The sequence below is a fragment of the Vipera ursinii genome (assembly GCF_947247035.1).
Source record: "Vipera ursinii genome assembly, chromosome: 5".
Taxonomy (NCBI): Eukaryota; Metazoa; Chordata; class Lepidosauria; order Squamata; family Viperidae; genus Vipera; species Vipera ursinii.
In genome coordinates this window covers 4,143,187-4,150,527 of record NC_139518.1, presented here as the reverse complement: position 1 = coordinate 4,150,527, position 7,341 = coordinate 4,143,187, and positions in this window count along the sequence as shown.

Here is a 7,341-nt window from a genome sequence, read left to right as displayed (position 1 = left end):
GATCAACCCTGACTGCTCTTTAGAAGGCCAGATCCTAAAGTGGAAATTCAAATACTTTGGCCACCTAATGAGAAGGAAGGACTCACTGGAGAAGAGCCTCATGCTGGGAAAGGTTAAGGGCAAGAGAAGAAGGGGAACGACAGAGAATGAGGTGGCTGGATGGATGGAGTCACTGAAGCAGTAGGCATTAGACTAAATGGACTCCAGAAGATGGTAGAGGACAGGAAGGCCTGGAGGAAGGTTGTCCATGGGATTGCAATGGGTCGGACACAACTTTGCAAATAACAACAACAATAACAATCCATTCAGAAAGACTGGGACATTCTGTTCATAAGCAAAGAACAGAGTCTCCAGATAAGCAACACAATTAGGCAAGGCAAAAGTTGACAAGATTAGCCCAGAGAAAAAACCTGGGACTTGCATTTCACCTTTTCCCTATAGATCCAGCCATGACTCCTACATGACCCCATAGGAATCTGGCAACAGCCATTAGAAGATTAAAGAAACAGGCATCACAAATTCAAAGCCCAAAGAATGTTTAAAGTCCCACCTAGTCTCAACTCCATTTTGTCAGCTGTCCCAGAACTGCATGCCGTTGTTGGTTCTGCTCATCATTAAAAGAGAAGAGCAACTAAAATGATCCAAGGCCTGGAGAACGGCTGCAGGACTTGGGTTTGGCTAGTCCAGGGGTAGGCAACGTTGGCTCTTTTATGACTCGTGGACTTCAACTCCCAGAATTCCTGAGCCAGCATCGCTGGCTCAGGAATTCTGGGAGTTGAAGTCCACGAGTCATAAAAGAGCCAATGTTGCCTACCCCTGGGCTAGTCTAAAGAAAAGAAGAAATAGGGGTGACATGATAGCAGTATTCCAGTATTTGACGGGCTGCCACGAAGAAGAAGGGGTCAGACTATTCTCCAAAGCATCAGAGGGCAGGACAAGAAACAAAGGTTGGAAACTAATCAAAAGGAGAGAAGCAACCTGGAATTAAGGAGAAACTTCCTGACAGTGAGGACAATTAACCAGTGGAACAGCTTGCCTCCAGAAATCATGGGCGCTCCATCACTGGAGGTTTTTTTAAAAGAAACTGGGCAGCCACTTGTCTGAAAAGGTATAGGTTCTCCTACTTGAGCAGGGGGCTGGACTAGAAGACCTCCAAAGTCCCTTCCAGCTCTATGCTATGCTATGCTATGCTATGCTATGCTATGCTATGCTATGCTATGCTATGCTATGCTATGCTATGCTATGCTATTCTAAAAACCTTTCCTAAGCAGCTTGCCTCCATTTTATTTGCAGCAGCCTCCATTTTATTTCCACTGTCTTACTCCCGGCTTGGAACTGGACCTGATTTTTCTTCCCACACAGGTTGGGAATGAGCTGAGGACAAAATCAAGAAGAGAAAGAAATCCCCAGAAAGAGAGGGCAGGAGAATTAAGTTTTGGATAGTCATCTTAAAACATTGGAGGCTTTGAAACGGTCGCAAACCAGTCCTTTACAGATAGCCCTTGACTTAACAACCGTTAATTCAGTGACCGTTTGAAGTTACACCACCATTGACCAAAGTGACTTACAACTGGTCCTCGCACTTACGACCTTCGCAGCATCCCCACAGTCATGTGATCAAAATTCAAGCCCTTGGCAACCGCCATGTGGTCACGACGGTTACGATGTCCTGGGTCATAGGATCCCCGTTTATGACCTTCCCGGTTGATTTCAGACCAGCAGAGTCAATGGGGGAAAGTTGGATTGGTTGAATGACCACATCATTCATTTAACAACCGCCATGATTTGCTTAACAACCATGGCAAAAATGTTGTAAAATCAGGTGCGATTCAAAAAAAAACCTCCAAGGCCTTGCTTAGCAAGAGAAATCCTCATCTGGATTGTGGTCGTAAGTTGAGGACTACCTGTAGCAGGGTCTTAACGCAGGGAAAGCAGATCCACCCCTTTTCTTTCTGCGGTGCCGCAACTGCCTTCGAAGTACTGATACAAGTAATCCTCGATTTACAACGGTTTGTTTAGTGACCATTTGAAGTTACAACGGCACTGAAAAAAGGGGCTTAAGTGTTCTGTCCCAGCCTACATGAGTCCTGGTTCTGCTCACAAGGAGAAACCCCTCTTCCCACAAGCAGGCAGGAACCGCAAGAAAAAGGCAACCCTTTTATTCTCACAGACCTGAGTCAATGTCCAAGGCAAACAACCACAGTTCACAGAAATTTGATCCTCAACACAAACGGCTGCCTTTGGCAACCAGCACCTCCCACACCTTCCCTTTTATAATTCAGCCAAGGCGTGGCTTCCTAATGCCTTCTTCTTTGCCTTTGGAGCCGCCCCATTGCATTCCTCTGTCCTACTCGCTTCTCTTGCCGGCACTTTCGTGCATCCTGGATTTGTCCCAACTTTTCTTCATCACTGTCCAATTTAGGCTTCCAACACAGCTGTGTCTCAGCCTGAGTGCGAGTAGAGGGGCTAGGCTCCTCGTCAGACTGTAAGTCTTATTGCTCCTCAGAGCCTTCCTCTGACTCTGATGTCACTCCAGGCCCCTCCTCCTCCTCCTCCTCTGATTCCTCAGACTCAGCTGCCGGATCCACGGGCTGGCGAGGAATCACAACACTACGACCATTTTTTACAGTTATGACCTTTGCAGCATCCCTAGGGTCGGCTGATCAAAATTCAGACAGTTGGCAACTGGCCCGTACCTATGATGGTTTCCCAGGATGATGTGATCCCTTTTTGCAAACCTTTTAACAAGTGAAGCCAAATGGGGGTTGCCGGATTTCCTTAATGGCCGTGTTACTCATTTAACAACTCCATTGATTTGCTTGATAAATGTGGCAGGAAAAAAATATCGTAAAATGGGGCAAGACTCACTCAACAAATGTCTCACTTAGCCACATAAAATTTTGGGCTCGATTGTGGTCGTAAGTAGAAGACTACTTGTACAGGACTGGCTGCCTAAATTTTTCCCATAAGCTATCTCAACAGAAGTCTGGAATTCAGTTTTGTTCAAAACAGACTATAGAGAACAATGGGTTTGCTTAATGGCCTTGGTGTTTGCTTTTGACGAGCGTGTTTGCTTAATGACTGCTGCAGAAATAGGTCATAAACTCGGATCAGTGCACGATGATCCACAAGCCCTTTCTAATTAGGAGCCAATCCAGTGTATCCAAGTTATATGGTTCATAAGAATGCAGCTGTGACGTTATCTGTCTTGCGTTTAGAAATGCTTCAGGAGTTTAGTCTGTACAAAATCTGCGGCAATTCTTTATTGACTTTTAAATTTCCTAACGCGGCCAATAATCAAATTAGTTTCTGCAGATTATAAAGTACACTTTAAAACATGGAAAGTTTCTAAGAAGTAAACAATTAAAAGGAAAAAAAAAAGAAAAACCAGCCACACAATAACAGGCTGCTAATGAATAGCAAAGCTTTAAAAGCTATTATTCCAGCGTAGAGCAAAACTATTAAAATGGAATCGAGTCAGAAATTATAGAAATATCAGCAAGGAATGGAATGTTATTGCATAGCACTAAAGATGTTATTGCGTAGCATGCAAAAAAAAATTTCAAGCTGGGAGAGAAATATTCTGGAGAATTCACAGCATTTAGTTTATCCTCTGGGGATTTCCTGGAAATTAATCCTTCAAAGCAGAATCAATTTCAGGATTCAGCTCTGTTCTTCCAAAACATCAGTCTAGAACACACGAACCATTCCTAACATAAGTGTTTGCACCATCTATGTCAGACCTGGGCATTTTATGCCTCCCCCCAAAGGCCACATCAGACCCCTTGGCTATCCCTGTTCATCCCCCATGAGGTCAATTGGAAATGTGCTAGTGGAATATAAATCCTTCCATTCCCCACCATCCAGTCAGAGCTGAAGAAGCTTCTTGCATGAGAAGCAAAAGGTCTTCAAAGAAAAACAAGAAAGTCCAGATGCCTCCTGGAAAAGCACATTCGGGACAAACTTGGATAACGTGAGAATCTCCATAAACATTTAGTGGACGATCACTTAAATATGAGCCAGCAGTGTATAGCGGCAGCCAAAAAAGCTAATACAATCCTCGGCTGTTCCCCTGGTTAGTTGTTCTAACTGTCAGGAAATTTCTCCTCAGTTCTAGGTTGCTTCTCTCCTTGATTGGTTTCCATCCGTTGCTTCTTGTCCTGCCTTCAGGTGCTCTGGAGAATAGCTTGACTCCCTCTTCTTTGGGGCAGCCCTTGAGATACTGGAAGGCTGCTGTCATGACCCCCCTCACCCTTCTCTTCATTAAACTAGACACGCCCAATTCCAGCAGCCGTTCCTTATATGTTTTAGCCTCCTAGGCTAGGGTTAAGGTTAGGGTTACATCCCCTTGGAGTCAGGGTGAAATGGGGTGATAGGGTAGAATCTAGAACGTTCTCAAAGGAAAAGGGAACACATCAGCTTTTCACTGGGACTCTTTTGTGGGCCTCAGTGAAATACATGGGGAAAGCCTATTGACAATAAAAATTAACATTGGGTTAGGGCAGGGGTAGGCAACCTCGGCTCTTTTATGACTCATGGACTTCAACTCCCAGAATTCCTCAGTCAGCTATGCTGACTGAGGAATTCTGGGAGTTGAAATCCATGAGTCATAAAAGAGCCGAGGTTGCCTACCCCTGGGTTAGGGATAGGCTTGGATCCCTTTGTTAGGGCTATTTTCTAGAAGGTTCTCAAAGGAAAGGCAACATAACAACTTTTCGTTCGGACTGTTTTGTGGGCCGCAGTGAAATACATGGGAAAATCCCATTGACAGTGAAAATTAGGGTTAGGGTTAGATGACTTTGCAGTCATGGATGAAAAAGGGGTGTTAGGGCTAGATTCTAGGAAGTCCTCAAAGCAAAGGGAACAAAATCAGCTTTTCATATGGACTCTTTTGTGGGTCGTAGTGAAACATGTGGGAAAATCTCGTTGAGAATTACAGTTAGAGTTAGGGCTAGTGTTTGAGTGAGGGCAGAAATGGGGTGATGGGGCTAGATTCTAGAAGGTTCTCCAAGGAAAGGGAACATATCAGCATTTCACTGGGACTCTTTTGTGGGCCGCAGTGGAAAAAATGGGAAAATCCCATTGAACATGGAAATTAGGGTTAGGGCTAGGGCAGGGGTAGGCAACCTCGGCTCTTTTATGACTCATGGACTTCAACTCCCAGAATTCAGCATAGCTGACTCAGGAATTCTGGGAGTTGAAGTCCATGAGTCGTAAAAGAGCCGAGGTTGCCTACCCCGGGCTAGGGCAAGGCTTAGGGTTAGGGTTAGATCCCTTTGGAGTCATGGATGAAATGGGCTGATAGGGTAGATTCTAAAGGTTTTCCTGCTTGAACAGGGGGTTGGACTAGCAGATCTCTAAGGCCCCTTCCAACTCTTCTCTTCTCTCCTCTCCTCTCCTCTCCTCTCCTTTCTTCTTCTATTCTTGGCTGGCTGAGGAGTTCTGGGAGTTGAAGTCCACAAGTCTTAAAGTTTCCAAGGTTGGGGGCCTCTGAGGTAGGCGAATACTAATTTTATTGTAAAGTGATTGTAGCAGAATCTTGCAAGTCTAAATTAGGCTTTCCCCCTCTCTGCCTTTATCTTCGTGAGAACTAGGCAGGATTTGGTCTGAGATGCTTTCTCAGATTACAATTCTGCTCTAGACTCAGCTTTCTTTTATCTGATTGTTGTCTGGATAGTATCTCTTCCCTTGAGGCAATTCCCTCTACAAGGAGTCAATCAAATTGAGTTTGACCAAATATTCAGAAAGGCAGTCCAAACCTTCCAATCGGAAGTTTTGAGTTTAGAGTTACCGAGACTGGCAAACACAGCTTTAACACAAATCCCAAACAGAAATAGATAACTTTTATTGTCAATTTTTTTTTATCGTGGGCACAATGGCGCACATTAAAAATGAAATGTAGTTGCTCGTTCTTGAAAGTGTACACGTACATAACACGCATTTAAACATACTATATACAACATAGTACATGACATAGAAATCACGCAGGATTGGCTCTTGAGCGGACCAAAGACTCTTGAGGGAGGCTGTTGGAGGAATTCTGGGAGTTGAAGTTCACACCTCTTTAAAAGTTGCCAAGGTTGCCTAGAGATGTGGTGGTTTATTTTGTAAAAAGGGAAATTAGAGATGAAGTTATACAAGCTGCCTACGATACCAAAGTTGTGATTGCTGGTCAACAAGTTTTGGTTCTAAAAGAAATTCCTCCAAAGATTTTAAAGAGAAGGAAGGATTTTATATTTCTTGTGCAAGAGCTCAAGCAAAGAGATATAAGGTTCAGATGGGAGATCCCAGCTGGGTTGAGCTTCATGTATGATGGCAAAAGGTACTGTTTGAGTAATGTGAAGCAAGCGCATGATTTTTATAATAATGTCTTGAAAGTAACCCCATCAACACTTCTGGAAGCTGCAGAGGGATCTGGAGAAGGAGAACATCAAGAGGATGAAGATGCACAGATAGACGAGAAGGGTACAGGAGGAGTTCAAGCTGCAACTCTTTTGGATGATCTTAGAGAACAGAGGGTGACGCGTGCTGCCTTAAAACGCTCAAAAAAGGAAAAAAAATAAGATCAGTAGAAATCTATGGAACTTCCACAAAATATTTATAGTTAAGTGGTAGTTGTGTTTTTTTTAAAAAAAAAAAAAAAGTTTTGGGATGCTATGTATGGTAATAGATTTTTTTTTTTAATTTGGAATTAATGGACAACTTACTACAGAGGAAGAGGAAGAAAGTTTTGTGGGTTAATGTGGGTTAATTTGTGTAAGAACTATTTATTAATGTGCAAATGAGAATATGTTAAGGTAATAGTGAATTGTGGAAGAATATAGATGGGAATGATGCTAGTTTTCTTTTATTTTAGTTTTTTATATATATTTAGTATTATTAAGGATTGGTTTACTATATACAAGCTAGAGAGTGATGGATTTTAGAGTTTATAATTGTTAGTATATGATTGTTTATGATTGCCTTTTAGATATATACCTTGTATTTTGCTCTGGGAAGTCGGGGGGGGGGAGGGGGGAGGAGGGGAAGTGGAGGGGGGGAGGTAGGGGAGGGAGGAGGGGGAGGGGGAGGGGGGGAGATAGGGGGGAGGTAGGGAGGGGAGGAGGGAGGGGGAAGGTGGGTTTTTTTAAAGGAAAATTGTATTTTATAAAACTTTTCAATAAAAAAAAAAAAAAAAAAAGTTGCCAAGGTTGAGAAACAGGCTAATTTCTGCAAGATGGCCGAAGCCCAGAGTTCCTAGCTTAGATTCCCCATAGCCTTGCACTGCAGCCTTGTTCTCTGTACAATATTCCTCCAAGCAGAGGACCAAATTGAAATCTGGATCCAGTTCCTGGCCCACTT